The following is an 18,507-nucleotide window of genomic DNA, read 5'->3' as shown; positions in this document are numbered from 1 at the left end:
CAGCACACCTAAAATCTCTAGAACAAAAAGAAGCAAATACACCCAGGAGGAGTAGAAGGCAGGAAATAATCAAACTCAGAGCTGAAATCAACCAAGTAGAAACAAAAAGGACCATAGAAAGAATCAACAGAACCAAAAATTGGTTCTTTGAGAAAATCAACAAGATAGATAAACCCTTAGCCAGACTAACGAGAAGACACAGAGAGTGTATCCAAATTAACAAAATCAGAAATGAAAAGGGAGACATAACAACAGATTCAGAGGAAATTCAAAAAATCATCAGATCTTACTATAAAAGCCTATATTCAACAAAACTTGAAAATCTGCAGGAAATTTCCTAGACAGATACCAGGTACCGAAGTTAAATCAGGAACAGATAAACCAGTTAAACAAGCCCATAACTCCTAAGGAAATAGAAGCAGTCATTAAAGGTCTCCCAACCAAAAAGAGCCCAGGTCCAGACGGGTTTACTGGAGGATTCTATCAGACCTTTATAGAAGACCTCGTACCAACATTATCCAAACCATTCCACAAAATTGAAACAGATGGATCACTACCGAATACCTTCTACGAAGCCACAATTACTCTTATACCTAAACCACACAAAGACACAACAAAGAAAGAGAACTTCAGACCAATTTCCCTTATGAATATCGATGCAAAAATACTCAATAAAATTCTGGCAAACCGAATTCAAGAGCACATCAAAACAATCAACCAACATGATCAAGCAGGCTTCATCCCAGGCATGCAGGGATGGTTTAATATACGGAAAACCATCAACGTGATCCATTATATAAACAAACTGAAAGAACAAAACCACATGATCATTTCATTAGATGCTGAGAAAGCATTTGACAAAATTCAACACCCCTTCATGATAAAAGTCCTGGAAAGAATAGGAATTCAAGGCCCATACCTAAACATAGTAAAAGCCATATACAGCAAACCAGTTGCTAACATTAAACTAAATGGAGAGAAACTTGAAGCAATCCCACTAAAATCAGGGACTAGTCAAGGCTGCCCACTCTCTCCCTACTTATTCAATATAGTTCTTGAAGTTCTAGCCAGAGCAATCAGACAACAAAAGGAGGTCAAGGGGATACAGATCGGAAAAGAAGAAGTCAAAATATCACTATTTGCAGATGATATGATAGTATATTTAAGTGATCCCAAAAGTTCCACCAGAGAACTACTAAAGCTGATAAACAACTTCAGCAAAGTGGCTGGGTATAAAATTAACTCAAATAAATCAGTAGCCTTCCTCTACACAAAAGAGAAACAAGCCGAGAAAGAAATTAGGGAAACGACACCCTTCATAATAGACCCAAATAATATAAAGTACCTCGGTGTGACTTTAACCAAGCAAGTAAAAGATTTGTACAATAAGAATTTCAAGACACTGAAGAAAGAAATTGAAGAAGACCTCAGAAGATGGAAAGATCTCCCATGCTCATGGATTGGCAGGATTAATATAGTAAAAATGGCCATTTTGCCAAAAGCGATCTACAGATTCAATGCAATCCCCATCAAAATACCAATCCAATTCTTCAAAGAGTTAGACAGAACAATTTGCAAATTCATCTGGAATAACAAAAAACCCAAGATAGCTAAAACTATCCTCAACAATAAAAGGACTTCAGGGGGAATCACTATCCCTGAACTCAAGCAGTATTACAGAGCAATAGTGATAAAAACTGCATGGTATTGGTACAGAGACAGACAGATAGACCAATGGAACAGAATTGAAGACCCAGAAATGAACCCACACACCTATGGTCACTTGATTTTTGACAAAGGAGCCAAAACCATCCAATGGAAAAAAGATAGCATTTTCAGCAAATGGTTCTGGTTCAACTGGAAGTCAACATGTAGAAGAATGCAGATCGATCCATGCTTATCACCCTGTACAAAGCTTAAGTCCAAGTGGATCAAGGACCTCCACATCAAACCAGACACACTCAAACTAATAGAAGAAAAACTAGGGAAGCATCTGGAACACATGGGCACTGGAAAAAATTTCCTGAACAAAACACCAATGGCTTATGCTCTAAGATCAAGAATTGACAAATGGGATCTCATAAAACTGCAAAGCTTCTGTAAGGCAAAGGACACTGTGGTTAGGACAAAACGGCAACCAACAGATTGGGAAAAGATCTTTACCAATCCTACAACAGATAGAGGCCTTATATCCAAAATATACAAAGAACTCAAGAAGTTAGACTGCAGGGAGACAAATAATCCTATTAAAAAATGGGGTTCAGAGCTAAACAAAGAATTCACAGCTGAGGAATGCCGAATGTCTGAGAAACACCTAAAGAAATGTTCAACATCTTTAGTCATAAGGGAAATGCAAATCAAAACAACCCTGAGATTTCACCTCACACCAGTGAGAATGGCTAAGGTCAAAAACTCATGTGACAGCAAATGCTGGCGAGGATGCAGAGAAAGAGGAACACTCCTCCATTGTTGGTGGGGTTGCAGACTGGTACAACCATTCTGGAAATCAGTCGGGAGGTTCCTCAGAAAATTGGACATTGAACTGCCTGAGGATCCAGCTATACCTCTCTTGGGCATATAACCAAAAGATGCCCCAACATATAAAAAAGACACGTGCTCCACTATGTTCATCGCAGCCTTATTTATAATAGCCAGAAGCTGGAAAGAACCCAGATGCCCTTCAACAGAGGAATGGATACAGAAAATGTGGTACATCTACACAATGGAATATTACTCAGCTATCAAAAACAATGACTTTATGAAATTCGTAGGCAAATGGTTGGAACTGGAAAATATCATCCTGAGTGAGCTAACCCAATCACAGAAAGACATACATGGTATGCACTCATTGATAAGTGGCTATTAGCCCAAATGCTTGAATTACCCTAGATGCCTAGAACACATGAAACTCAAGACGGATGATCAAAATGTGAATGCTTCAATCCTTCTTTAAAAGGGGAACAAGAATACCCTTGGCAGGGAATAGAGAGGCAAAGATTAAAACAGAGACTGAAGGAACACCCATTCAGAGCCTGCCCCACATGTGGCCCATACATATACAGCCACCCAATTAGACAAGATGGATGAAGCAAAGAAGTGCAGACCGACAGGAGCCGGATGTAGATCGCTCCTGAGAGACACAGCCAGAATACAGCAAATACAGAGGCGAATGCCAGCAGCAAACCACTGAACTGAGAATAGGACCCCCGTTGAAGGAATCAGAGAAAGAACTGGAAGAGCTTGAAGGGGCTCGAGACCCCAAAAGTACAACAATGCCAAGCAACCAGAGCTTCCAGGGACTAAGCCACTACCTAAAGACTATACATGGACTGACCCTGGTCTCTGACCTCATAGGTAGCAATGAATATCCTAGTAAGAGCACCAGTGGAAGGGGAAGCCCTGGGTCCTGCTAAGACTGAACCCCCAGTGAACTAGACTATGGGGTGGAGGGCGGCAATGGGGGAGGGTGGGGAGGGGAACACCCATAAGGAAGGGGAGTGGGGAGGGGGATGTTTGCCCGGAAACCGGGAAAGGGAATAACACTCGAAATGTATATAAGAAATACTCAAGTTAATAAAAAAAGATTTAAAAAAAGAAATACTCAAGTTAATTAAAAAAAAAAAAAAAGATGGACTAGGGTGACTTCATCTTTATGTGCCCTATTCACCCCTGACCTACACTCCATGCACCTTGTTCTCATGTCCACTTGATCCTTCGGTAACTATCCAGTGTTGTTTCTCTTTAGGACTTTCCCCATAAACTGTATTCACCCATCTCTCGCCTATCACGAAACACCTCTCATGGCAGCCTCTTCTGAGGTCCAGGAGGTGATAGCCACAATACTGGCAACAGCACAAGCTCATTCTGGTCACATCCAAGGCTTCTTTCCGTTCTGTTTTATGTGATGTTCAAGGAACATCATCAATGTGTGAACTTGGAAAGTAGCTTCAGAGATTTCATTTTATTTTCTTTATTATTTTATCTTTTAAATTGAATCATTTCCCTCTTCCCTTACCTTCCTCCAAACCCTCCCATCTACCCCTCCTGCTCTTTCCAAATTCAGCCATTAGTTGTTATATGGAGTACTTATACATATATACATGCACATCATACACACACATATACATGTATATATGCATGTGTGTATGTGTATATATGCATAATAATATGTTATATATATATTTCTAAATACAGTCTTATGATGTTTCTTAGCTAATGAGGCAGAGATTGCCCAGAGCACTTCTGTTTCCATTCCATTGGCAATAACTTAGCCCAAAAGGATTAAAGACCAGACATTTTGGAAAATGTAGTTATCTTAGTGAACTATGCTTACAGAGAGAGAGAGATTGAAATAATAGAAGGGGAAAAAAAGTTTTACTTAAACTGTGCTGCGGGAGCACACCGGTGCCCTGGGTGTTCAATCCACTTATCTGTAACATCCTGAAGAACCAGCAGAAGAGTTAGAACTCTAACCCTATGACAGAACACCACCATGCTGGGTTCAGAAGTCCTCTATGAGGATGTGTCAGCGCCCTGAAAGGAGGCTGAGGAAGGTGATGGCTGTCACTAACCACCACATGACACAAGCCGCTGTTGGCTCACTGCCTTACTGTGTGGTAAAATATGTACAAGGAGTGGGGAAACATCACTCCTAAGTGACGATCAGAACACTGTGTCCGTAGAGCTGTAGGTTCCGGGGTGTGGAGGCTCCCACATAAAGGATGAAGAAGGCAACCCGTTTCATCCCTTGAGCACTCAGTAGTTTTCAAGAGCAACACCAACTCCTTTTAAAGGGTTTTTCTCCCCTTAAAAAAAATTATGCCTGGAAATCTGAGACTTTATTACTTTTTCCAATAAGAATCTGCAAAGGAATATATATATATGTGTGTGTGTGTGTGTGTGTGTGTGTGTGTGTGTGTGTGTGTATGTGGGGGGGGTGGGGAGGTGTATTTAATGTAGGTTTGCGGGAAAAGTCACCCAAGCGAACTGAATGTATAATAGGAGCATTTCAGGGTTGAAATGTCTGTTTAAAGGATGCATTAAAATAATCCGAGCCTTCCAAGGCCTTCGAAGCCACGTGAGACAGTCCCCATGCAGTCAGCACGCAGCCCGGCTCGCCTGTGGTGACCTTGTTTTACTGGCAATGTCTGAACTTTTGCGCATCTGTAAGTGCGAAATTTTCCCCCAACGAAAAGTTTTGCTATTACCCACACTCTCACGCTGCCACCACTTTGCTAACGAAGTGCTGAGTTTGATATTCCCTTAGACTAATCGTGAATTTCAGATAAGACTATAAAAATATCACCTGCTAACAACTTCAAGAAGCCTGTCTTATTGAACCCAGTCCTGTGCAATGTCACTCATACTCAAATGTTTTAGTCTGCCCACTTGTCCAACAACAGCAAGTTGTGACTAATATAAATGGATATACGTAAAGACAGATACGTAGAAAGAAAGGTGAGTGTCTCTAAATCCCAAGAAATTTACCCATGTTCGAAGGATGGTGCTAGAAAGCTTTTGGAATAAAATCTTAACATGGAAAAAAAATGTATTACAGCTTTTTACTGTTGCCTGAAACAGCAATTTATTCTGTAATCTCACATTTCAGACTTGATGTGAATCAGCCGTAATGGTTTTTGTAGAGTCTCTATTGAACTGACTTCTGAGATGGCACTCCCACACCTGGCTAGTGGTTCTGGTTCCAGGGCAGGACATCTGTTGAGGCTTACTTCTAGCTCTTGTAGAACTCAAACATTGGAAGTGGCCATTCTCCTCCAAAACAAGCACGGTGTGACCTCCTCGGGTCCTATCATCAAAACAGTCACAGAACCCACCTGGACACAGACAGAGGAGGGTCATGGTCTCTACTTATTGATGAAGGAGTATTAAGGAATTTATGAACACATTTAATTGATCACTTGTGGCTATATACTCACTAAAGATTTTTTTAAAGCACTGATCATTAAGAACCTTTGTTTTCAATTACAAGATAATTAAACAAAAAGTTACATTTCTCAACAAAATAATTGACTTTAAATTACTGTAAATGAAGTTCATCTGGTATCTAAGGAATTTTTCAAAAGTCCCATTGTGACGATTACTTTGTAAGTTATGGGGTTCTCTTCAACAGAAACAAAATACTTGATAATTAAAGTGAGATCCTAAGGCAGATTTAAATATAAAAAATAAAAATGTAATGGTTGCATCCATAAGACACTAAGTTGGAGAGAGAGAGAGAGAGAGAGAGAGAGAGAGAGAGAGAGAGAGGGAGAGAGAGAGAGAAAGTCAAGTCATTCATGGAAAGGCAATGAGGAGAAATTAAACTAATACATAAGCCACCACCTGTTCATGATTCAACATGAATCTTAAATACAGAGAACTAATTTCCCCAAAGATATTCTAATTAAGCATAAAACATTTGTAAACAAAAAGGTAGAGACAGACTGCATGGTGTTTTCTCTTTCTGGGCCTCAGGAACATCAGGTCGGAATCAAGTGTCTTTGTCAATCTTTCTCCAAATTGGTTTTTGGTGGCTGGATCTCGGCTGAACCCAGAGTTTACAGATCCTAGACTGCCTTGCCAGCAAGCCTCCATCTTGGCTCTGCCTCCCCAGTGCTAGGTTTGCAAGCCTCCTACCATTGTCCCCAGCTTCTTCTTATGGATTCAGGGATCGAATTCAGGTTCCTGTGATGGAAGCAAGAGCTTTATTGAGTAACCCACCTCTTCAGCCTTGCTTAAAGTGTGTTAAAATTCAAAGTTGATGGGCACTGTGGAAGTTATCTGGCTGCTGTAGTTTCCTGATGTCAGTAACCACACACTTCCAACAAGCCAACTGCTCTCCAATACCTAAGAAAAGCAGGTGTGTGGAATCCAGTGTTGCCATGACAACGAGGACCTAATTTCCTTACAAAAGGATTGCCAGCTCTGGTTTGAAAAATAAACTTCTCTTCCAGGCAAGTTTTTAAAACTGTTGCACACAGGAGGGAAAGTATTGCCCATCTCGCTCCCTGTAACTGATTACACCCTTTGGAGTCATCAGTACCAAATGTATCCAACAGCAAAAGCTACTATGGTTTCTTTGAGTCTTCCCTAAAATTCAGGTGCCAACAGGCTGGAACCTGGAGATAATGCGTCTCCTCTTCAGCCAGGGAATAAAGCAGCTTCTCCTTAAATGGTAACAATCGAGCAAGCCCAATAGCTTCCTCAGAATAGAATGCTACAATAAACTAACCATCAGGGATAAACTCCTACCTCAGAAGTCTTGGTGTTTTCAGTAAACATACTCTTCAAGGCTACAAGATATTGACTTCTCTGAGCATTCAGATAGTAATGTTTCACTCACAAGCCATTTTAGAAACAGAACTAACACTAATGATTATCAAGTCCAAGTTCTTCCCAGTATAGATTAAGATGAGATTTAGATGTCGAGAGCTCAAATGAAGCCACAGGTCAGCTACTATTATTTTGTATGATGCCACTGTTGATTATGACACTGTCGATTCTATTTTCCCACCGTGCAATATTTTCTGTCTAAAATAATCCAAGTGCCCCTACTTGAGAAATTACTTCAGAACGTTTCCACAATCAGTACCCTAAACTCTAGGTTTCTTTTTTAATCTTTTGCCATGATAATTCTTGCGACATGGAGCAGTTATAGCTAAAGTATTCTTTCAAGCTATAAAGAGCTTAATAGAATAAATTGGTCTCTTTACTGCTTCAAAATCTCCCCTGACCTTTTACTGTTCTTTGAAAAAACTGATGCTTTATAACTTTATCATTTTATCAAAAAGAAATAGTCTTACTTGAGGAAAAATATTCATGTTTTGTATAATTGATATTAAATATAAAGCAACTTTAAGTAGCAACTTTATTATGTTAGATGCATACATTACCTGAACTGCCTTGCATTAAAGTCTTGCTTTAATGCATACACAGGAATTATTCCTTATCCCTGAAATGCCTCAAATCTCATTTATGTGTTTATAAATAGCAATTACATTACACTGTATATTTAAACTATTTCTAAGCAAGGTAAAACAATTAATTTACCCAATTAGGCGAATGTGCCATTAAAATTTCACTTGCAACTCATTTCTTAGCAAACTTTTTCAACTAAAAACAAAGATGAATTTTATTTAGGACCGTATTTAAATGCAAATTTATAATTTATGAAATTCTAAAATATTCATATTTTAACAGCGAGAACAAAAAATAAGTCTATGGAAAGGGGGGTCAACCTGATTTTATCTAAGACACAAAAAGTTAGAAACCTAAAATACCTTATGCAGGCAGGTATGGTGGCTCACTTCTGTAATCCCAGCTCCCAAAGGCTGAAGTTGGAGGATCTAGGCTGTGGACTAAGACCCTTTCTCATAAAAGTGTGCAAAGGAAGAGGCTTGGGATGTAACTAACTTGGTAGACTACTTGTCTAGCATGCAGAAAGCCCTGGTCTCAATCCCTACCACCAAGCAAACTGGGCATGTGGTTCACATGTCTATAATCTCAGTGATCAGGAGTTAAAGGAAGAAGAATGAGAACTTCGAATTCATCCTTAGCTACATAGCAAGTTCACAACCAACCTGAGACAAATAAGGCCCAACAAAATGGATTAGATAGATGGATAGATGGATGGATGGATGGATAGATAGATAGATAGATAGATAGATAGATAGATACATAGATACATAGATACATAGATACATAGATACATAGATACATAGATACATAGATACATAGATACATAGATACATAGATACTTAGATACATAGATACATAGATAGATAGAGATCGATGATGGATGGATGGATAGAGATAGATGATAGTGATTGATAGTTGATAGATGATAGAGTTCATTCATTCATTCATTAACTTATAATCAAAAATTCCTTTTCCATTAGTGACCAAGCCAGCTCAGTCAGTCAACTGGGTCTCCAGGGAGAAAATGAGGATTGAAAATAAAAAGACAATTAGATGACCCTATAACATGACTCCAGCCCGTGCTAAGGCTGACACGGGTTTATTTTTCTCCAGCCTGCTTTTGCATCATTTTAAATACATGCAAAGAATAAGGTCAGATCTAGGTCAAGGGAAACACAAGGCAATAAACACAAATAGTCAAGATTAGGCAAGGCAATGAACAAAGGCCCTCGAAAACTGTTTCAAGGGGCTTATCAGAATGACCAAGATAAAATGCCCCACATTCCCCCGCTGAGTTTGCTTTAAGCTTTGTGTTAGCCCAAATGTAAATATTCTTATCTGAGCCTACTTCCTGAGTCCTAGCTCAGTGTCAAACTCCTGCCAAATTCCTACAAGGCAGCCCCAAAAGCTCCCCACACATCGGCTTTTTTCCAGCTCTACTTTTGAAGCTCCAGGATCCAGCATTGAAAGCTGTCCATTTAGAAACAGGTCCGCCATTATTCTGCTCTACATAACTTCTCCTGTTTGTGTTTGTTTGTTTGTGTTTTTGTTTTGTTTTGTTTTTTCAAAATGATGTTTCTCTGTGTAGCCCTGGCTGTCCTAGAACTCATTCTGTAGACCAGGCTGGTCTCAAACTCAGTAATCTTCCTGCCTCTGCCTCCCAAGTGCTGGGATTAAAGGCATGCCCCACCAACACCCAGCAAATTTCTCCTGTTCTTTTCATAAAGATAGGACAGCGGAACACACAGCAAGGTGAGCAAGGCATGGGTAATGATGAGGTCACCATCTTTCACTGCCATGAACACGTTTCACAATTTTCTCACTTTATCACAATTCATCTACTTTATACTATAACTCAAGGTACATCGTAAGAGGGGTCACATCCTTCTTCACACGCACTCCAAAATACAGAGAAAGAGAGAGAGAGAGAGAGAGAGAGAGAGAGAGACAGAGACAGAGACAGAGACAGAGACAGAGACAGAGAGATAGAGACAGAGATGATTCACTCTTATTGTGATTATTTGGTTTAAAAAAGAATAAATTTTGAATAAAAACAGAATCGGTGGGATCTACTAAGGCTCAGTTCATCCCTGCCTTAACACATCTTATCTGAAGTGTTGAACTGTTTTGTTTTGTTTTTAATGTTTCTTTGGATTCAATCCTATTTACATTCTGATAGAGGGAATACGGCTTGGAAAGAAGTTATTATCCCCACTTTGGTTACAAAATAGAGATAATAACTACTCAGTATAAGGAGATAATATAATAATCTGGTGATCCAGAGAAAATACTCAAATAGTGTAGTTCCCTATTCACACGGCTATGTTGAGATATTGGTATCTCAGTAATAATTACAAATAACAAAAAATTACAGTGCTGAAGAGATGGCTCAGCGGTTAAGAGCACTGACCGCTCTTCCAGAGGTCCGGAGTTCAAATCCCAGCAACCACATGGTGGCTCACAACCATCTGTAATGAGATCTGATGCCCTCTTCTGGTGTGTCTGAAGACAGCTACAGTGTACTCACACACATTAAATAAATAAATTTAAAAAATAAAAAACAAATTACAGAGTCTGGCTCAGTGACTAGTCTAAAACATTTTTCTCCATCTCACCGTAAAATAGAAGACAACCACAGGCTACTGTAACTCTTTGCATGTAGTCCATTTTGCTTAGTATTATTTCAAAATACTGTTTTTGTGGTAACTTAGTATAAGAAGGTCCATCCATACGGAATTAATGTAGATAACAGAAGCACGAAGTGTTGGGCGTTCCCCTGCACCCCTAGTCTGGTCCAGGCAACAGAAGGCCCAAGCAACTGAGGGGCAAAAGCTGTTCCCCCTCCCTGCCAGGGCGCTCTTCCCTTCACCCAAACCCATGCACCTAGACGGATGAGAAATCGCTATCAAGAGTCCCATAGCGCCAGAGCCCTACAGCGAAGTTAATTTTAAAATGTATTACCATACTCACGGGGTGGCCTTCTCTCCCTACCAACAATCACATTCTTTTGGTAAGCTAAGATCTTACCCAGATGTGGAACTCTGGGATCAATCTTCCTCTTTGCCCAGAGGAGACTCTTGGAGAAAAAATGTCTGGCTTTCCTTCTCTGATGCCTTTCACCTTCTTCTGTGATGCGGCTGGAGCTCCTTGGCATACTGTCCCAGAGCTAAGTTGGTCACAGTTAAAGCAGTTCAAGACTGAGCTTGAAAGCCAATGAGGTAGGAACAAGAGCATGTCTGTAACACATCACCTAAGAACTAAGCGGGAGCCAATGAGTGGGGGGAAAGCCCTTCAACAAAATGAAAACAAATGGCTCTACTCTGTGAATACATTGCTATGATTTAAAGACACTTGCCATAGTTCAAAGACAGAAAAGTACAAACAATAATGCTGACTCCCTCGACTTTAACAAGCCACATAAAGCCACCAAAACAGAGGACACTAGCCAAAGATCTGACCACACACACACACACACACACACACACACACACACACACACAAGGTCAAGTGTAGATTTATAGATTCATTTATTACATAGAAAGAAGCTAAGGATATAATTGTAAAAGAACACATCAGAATGTCTGGCTTCCACCAAGCATTACTGTAAGGGATTTGTAATATACATGCATATATATTTGTACTGACTCATTTTTATGTCAACTTGACACAAGCTAGAGGCTGTGGAGGAATTTTAATCCAGCAACGTGGCTGCTCTGGCAAAAATCACCTCCAAAGACCTTCTAGGTCTGTGTGATCTAGCTGGAATACAGACACACCACACACCTTTAATCCCTCTGGCTAGATATGCCCTTAGTACACACTTTTAGTCCCAAACTTAGGTACAGACAGAAAGATTTGACAGAATGAGTCAGAGGTAGGATACGCCCCAACAAACAGGAAAGAAAGGCAATTTTAAAGCCATGCAGAGGGAGTACGGTCAAAGCATCAGTTCATGGAGTCGGCCAGCTCAGTTCACTTGGTGACGTTCAGTTGAGTACAGTTGAGTTCATGCAGTTCCATTCCATTCCATTCGGTTCTGAAAGCTGGTGAAGCCAGCACAGCTCAGTTCCTGGAATTCAGTCAGTTTTTTCAAGCACAGCAATTCAGTCAGAAGCCGAGGGAAGCCAGTTGGAATCAGTCATCTTGGAGAAGAGTTTGAGGCAGAACAGCTGAGCTGAACCAGTCAGCCAGAGTTCAGAAGGGACCAGGGAGGTGAACTTATTCAGCGGTAAGCCTCCTAGACGACGATTGCGTCTCCTGAGTAAAAAGTTACTTTTACAAGAGGCATTTGAGAAGAAGGAACGTCAACTGAGAGAATGCCTCCATAAGGCTCAGCTGTAAGGCATTTTCGTGATTAGTGTTTGATACGGAAGTCCATTATGAGTGGTGCTACCCCTGGACCAGTGGTCCTGGGCGGAATAAGAAAACAGGCTACTGTCCCCTGAGAGACTCTGCCAGAGCCCTACAGATCCAGATGAGGATGCTTGCAGCTAACCGTTGGACTGGACTCCAATGGAGGAGTTATAGAAAAGACTGGAGGAGCTGAAGGGGAGTTGCAACCTTATAGGAAGAACAATATCAACCAACCAGACCACTCAGAGCTCCCAGGGACTAAACTACCAACCAATGAGTACACATGGCGGGGGACCCATGACTCCAGCTGGATATGTATCCTCTCTGGCCTCCTGTCTACAGGTTTTTACCCTGCTTGACTTCCTACCATGAGTTCCTTCAGTGGTAGAGAGGGAGGGGGGGTAGTAAGCTTTCTTCCCAAAGTTCCTTTTGGTCATAGTTTGATCACAGCAATAGAAGATCTGACTCATCCAATACTAACTTTTGCACATGTGTGTTTATGACTCTAGCTAAATCCTTGCAATGTTATTTGATATTTTTGCCCTAAATACTTTTACTTATTCCTAAAGTATTCACAGAAGCACTGGCTATAACATAATGCTCTTGCAGAGAAACCCACTTTGGTTCATAGCAGGCTGACTACCATCTGTAATGCAAGGTCCAGGGGATCCCATGTCCTCCTCTGCCCTCCTGAGGCTCCTACATATGGACCACATAAACCCATGCAAGCGAACACACACACACACACACACACACACACACACACACACACAAATAAATAAATTAATATCTTGAAGCTTTAAAGAAAATATCTCCAATTATTAACATTGGCAGAAAAGATAAAGAACAGAAAGTATTAGGGAAAGAAGGAGAAATACGAACACAACCTCAAAAGTTAAGATGGACAAGAGGACACTTGTCTAGAAATGCCATCCTGTAAGTGGCTATTAGCCCAAATGCTTGAATTACCCTAGATGCACAGAACACATGAAACTCAAGACGGATAATCAAAATGTGGATGCTTCAATCCTTCTTTAAAAGGGGAACAAGAATACCCTTGGCAGGGAATAGGGAGGCAAAGATTAAAACAGAGGCAGAAGGTTCACCCATTCAGAGCCTGCCCCACATGTGGCCCATACATATACAGCCATCCAATTAGACAAGATGGATGAAGCAAAGAAGTGCAGACCGACAGGAGCCGGATGTAGATCGCTCCTGAGAGACACAGCCAGAATACAGCAAATACATAGGCGAATGCCAGCAGCAAACCACTGAACTGAGAATAGGACCCCCGTTGAAGGAATCAGAGAAAGGACTGGAAGAGCTTGAAGGAGCTCGAGACCCCATATGAACAACAGTGCCAACCAACCAGAGCTTCCAGGGACTAAGCCACTACCCAAAGACTATACATGGACTGACCCTGGACTCCAACCTCATAGGTAGCAATGAATAGCCTAGTAAGAGCACCAGGGGCTGGGGATTTAGCTCAGTGGTAGAGCGCTTACCTAGGAAGTGCAAGGCCCTGGGTTCGGTCCCCAGCTCCAAAAAAAAGAACCAAAAAAAAAAAAAAAAAAAAAAAAAGCACCAGTGAAAGGGGAAGCCCTTGGTCCTGCCAAGACTGAACCCCCAGTGACGTGATTGTTGCGGGGAGGACTGTAATGGGGGGAGGATGGGGAGGGGAAGCTCATATAGAAGGGGAGGGGAGGGGTTAGGGGGATGTTTGCCCGGAAGCCGGGAAAGGGAATAACATTCGAAATGTGAATAAGAAATACTCAAGTTAATAAAGAAAAAACGGAAAAACAAAAAAAAAGAAAAAAAGAAATGCCATCCTGTTTCTTTTACCCTGGGGACTGCATATACTCACTCTTGAGAATCAACTTTCACACGCATTGCTTCCTGGCTCAGAGGTAATCCTAACCAGGTCTGCCCAGCACGTATGTCCATGTGTAGGTTTTCATTTACACCCCTCCACTCTCCGTGGTGCACTCCCTTCAGGAGCAACCGCATCCTGGGCGACATGCACATGAGGAAGCGGAATCCAGAGAGACTCCACAATTGTCTTAGAACTTGGTTCTATTTTTCTGACCAAGGTGAGCTTTAGAGTTCTTGGCACATGGTGTCAAATAACACTAATGCAATACCAGGAAGCAAGTAATGCCCAGGTTTCTCTGGTGCTCTTCTCTCTGAGTACTTCCTTTTAAGAAATTTTACAGTGAAAGCCTGGTTATGGTGGTTTTCACCTGTAACCCCAGCACTCAGGACCAGAGGGAGGACGACAGAGACTTGGCAGCCAACCCGGGCTGTGTAGTGAGACACTATCTTGAAAAGTCAAAAGGAAGAAAAAGAGAGAAAAGAGGAGAAGGGAGGAGGGAAGACATGATGATATCAGTGTAAATATATACATATACATATATACATATATACATATATGCATATGTATGTATATGTGTATAAGGATGAGGACAGTCGATCCAAGGGCAGTGCAAGCTTCCTTCTAGTTTGTCATTTATATTTATGATGTTTTCCTTCCTTAGAGTTCATTTTTATTACAAAAATACATTTTTCAAGTTTTCAGGATTTTTTGGGGGAGGGTGTTTGTTTCACTTTCTCCCAGCATAACAGCTATTCAAACTGAGACATCCCCCCCAAAAAAAAAAAACCTGAGACCCCCGAAAACCTACAAAGGTCACAAATAAGACCAGTATATTGTTGTTCCCTTCGTCTTTTGCACCTGTGTGTTTTCAGGACATCATACACTGTCCTACATACTAATTACACTTTTAATTTCAACCATCTCCTGTTAATAATTTAAAACTGCATGCTTTGATTCGAAGTCTGAAGTAAGGAAACTGGGTGCCAGAAATCAGTGAGTTACACACAGTTGGCAGAGATTTTCCGCTATAGACTATGGAGCTGAGGACCCCTGCTGGCCGTCTTGCATCAATACATGTCTTTTTTTTTTTAAGTTGCTAGAAGAGATGAGGTTACCTACTTAGTCTGAACTAATCCTTTTTACTTAGAATCCTTTAATTGGCTTCTTAGAACTGTATTGATCCTGCCACATTTTCAACACTTTGAGCCTTCCATCCCATAATAACTTTTTTACTTGCATGAAAGAAATCCTATTAGGCAAAAAATGCATTTTAAAATTATTCATCTTTTAAAAATAAATTGACTTTGTTCATATAAAATGCCTAGATTTTTCTTTAGCATACATATGTATGTTTGCATATGGAAATGTGTGGATAGGTTCAGATAAATAGAAAGTAGCAGGTAACTCCTCAAAACATGGGATATGGCACTTAATAAAACATTGAGTGAAATACTATGAGCATAATCAAAGATATTCCTCACTGTCCTGAAATCTATGGTTATTTCTATGTGATCTATTCCTACCTAGCATGGGGAGCCAAAATCTTGTGTAAATGCCTGGGGCAAGCAGGAAGCTTGAAGACTATGTACAGCTATCATGTTTAAACTTGGAGATGCAATCGCACTGGTTACCCCATCTCACAAGTCCTTTGTTATTCCTCTGTGTACTGGTCCCAATATATAAAAATAGAGATGATTACCCCTGAGGCAGACCTTAGAAACCATGACAGCTAACCCTCATCCAGTCTCTCCAGACTTCAAGCCAGCAGAAGAAGTGTGGAAAAGAGCTACAAAGTATCAGCCCGATTCACTCTGCATCATTTGAAAGCCCGGCTTTAGCTCCTCCAAGAGATGATAAAATAAAACTAAGGTACAGCCCTCATGATGGCTTAGGAATTTAATCCCACCATTGGGGAAGCAGAGGCAGATGGGTCTCTGAGTTCAAGGCCAGCCTGATCTACAGTTAGCAGCCCCTCGCTGTGTATCTGATTAAAAATCTGCCTCAAACAATACATGGACTGACCCAGGGCTCCAACTGCATATGTAGCAGAGAATAGCCTTGTTGGGGCACCAGTGGAAGGGAAAGCCCTTGGTCTTGCCAGTGCAGGGGAATATAGGTGGGGGGAGGGGGGCAATAAGGGGGATGTATAGGGGGAATACCTGTATGGGAGAGCGGGAGGGGAGGGATGAGGGCTTATGGACAGGAAACCAGGAAGGGGAATAACCTTTGAAATGTAAGTAAAGAAATATATCTAGTAAAAAATAAAAAAATAAAAATAAAAATAAAGAAAAACCTCTGCCTCAAAAAAGGCTCTGGTCCCAACTTAGTGTTCACTTTTCAAACCTTCAAAATGACCAGTATGCATGGACGTTAGTGACTGACTGTGACATGTTACCCCAGTTTAGTAACTTAAATCTTTTTCATAGTTTGGAGGGTTCAGGAAATGAGGGGTAGTGTAATTCAGTGGTCCCAGCTCATCTGGCAACAAGGCTACAGGAAATGTCAGATGAGACTGCATTTACCTGAAGCTCAACTGGATCTAGGATTTGCTTCCAAGCCCAACCACGGAGCTGTGGCAGGGAGCTTCCACTCCACACTATGTGAGTCTCTCTGTAGGATTACACACAACATGGCCTCCCCCAAGACAAGTGAAATGAGAAAGAGGGAGTGCGGAAGAGAAAGCTACACAGTGGGAGAAAATTCACCCAGTGGAGGATTACTACCCAGAAAGTTCTATGCAAATAACTCGGATTAAATACCAAAAATGCCATGTGATCAGTAAATGAGCAAATGTGCTATGAAGACAACTCTCAAAAAAATTAAAATTAAAAAAAAAAACCCTACCATTGGCCAATAAATGTATTTAAAGGGTTTTTTTTTGTTGTTGTTGTTGTTTTTTTTTTTTTTTTTTTGGTTCTTTTTTTCAGAGCTGGGGACCGAACCCAGGGCCTTGCACTTCCTAGGTAAGCGCTGTACCACTGAGCTAAGTCCCCAGCCCCTTTAAAGGTTTAAACATCAGGAAAATGTCGACCAGAACTGCATTAAGATTCCACCCTGGATTTGGCTGGAGAGATGGCTCAGTGGTTAAGAGCACTGACTGCTCTCCCAGAGGTCCTGAGTTCAAATTACAGAAACCACATGGTGGCTCACAGCCATCTGTAATGAGATCCGATGCCCTCTTCTGGTGTGTCTGAAGACAGCTACAGTGTACCTATATAAAATAAATAAATAGATCTTTTAAAAAAAAGATTCTACCATGGCCCATTCATAAATAAGACACTAATGAAGATATTGATAAAGATGGATTCTTGTGCTACTGCTAGTAAAACTATAGACTGGTACAGCTAGTGTGGAAATCAGTAAGGATCTTCCTGAAAATACTAAAACATAAGATTACCACACGTTCCATCTCTTAAGTCAACACTTGCACACTCAATGCTCATTGTAGTAGTGTTCAAAACAACTAACTTTTGGATAGCCTTGATGTCTGGTAACAGATGAATACTACAGAAAATGCAGCATATATATTTATATATATATATATAAATTTATCACACACACGCACACACACACACACACACACACACACACACACACATTTATACAGCCTCAAAGAACAGAATCGCAGATGGGACTGGAAATCATCATACTAAGCAAATAAGCAGAATTCAGAAAGACAAAATCAGAAAGTCCTTTCATGTATGGAGTCCAGACTTTACAGCAAGACAGGAAAGGACAAGGATCCTGCTTAGGAGGTGAGCAAGACGTGAGAAAGGAACAAGAGTGGGTCAGAAAGAGAATATAATCATGGGACATGCATGAAGGCATCACAAGGAAACTGAATCTTATGCAAATAGTATGCTGGCTTAGGAAGAGACGTGCACAGCTATGATGTCTGGTTTTATCATTTTTATTATTTTCCTAATGTACCTTTCCCAGTGGGAGTTAATTTGCATGCCTCTGACACTTGATACAAAAGAAGAAACAACAGTGTTCCCACACAAACAATCATTGTACATGTCTGGCTTTCCTTCCGTATCGGTTTTGATTTGGGTTTTGGTGATGGTAAAAACTAAACCCATGGATTTGCACATATTAGACAAATGCTTCACCACTGAGCTGCACCTCTCATTCATATTGTCTCATAAAGACAAGCCTCACAGTCCCTGGACACCATGGGGAACTTCTGTTGACTCTGCCTACCTTTCCAGTGCAATCTTTCCATTCTTTTCTTGGTCTTTTTCTCTCAGGTGCTGCCCTGAACCTAAGCTTGCATTTTCAGGAGTTCCGGGCTTCCTTTCTTTGTCCTCCTGCCATGTGCTGCCTGCTGCCATATGGCTGGCCTCCATGCAGTCCTAATTCAA

General features: G+C 40.9%; 1 long non-coding RNA gene across 1 annotated transcript in view; it reads right to left on the bottom strand.

Moving 5' to 3' along the window:
* The window catches only part of LOC148003858 (uncharacterized), a 167,546-nt gene that overhangs the window by 93,345 nt on the left and 55,694 nt on the right, over window positions 1-18,507 (bottom strand). The gene's annotated exons all lie outside the window — the stretch shown is intronic.

This window comes from Rattus norvegicus, chromosome 9 (genome assembly GCF_021556685.1).
Source record: "Rattus norvegicus strain SHRSP/BbbUtx chromosome 9, alternate assembly SHRSP_T2T, whole genome shotgun sequence".
In the NCBI taxonomy this organism is placed as follows: Eukaryota; Metazoa; Chordata; class Mammalia; order Rodentia; family Muridae; genus Rattus; species Rattus norvegicus.
This window is presented reverse-complemented; position numbering and strand designations above follow the sequence as displayed.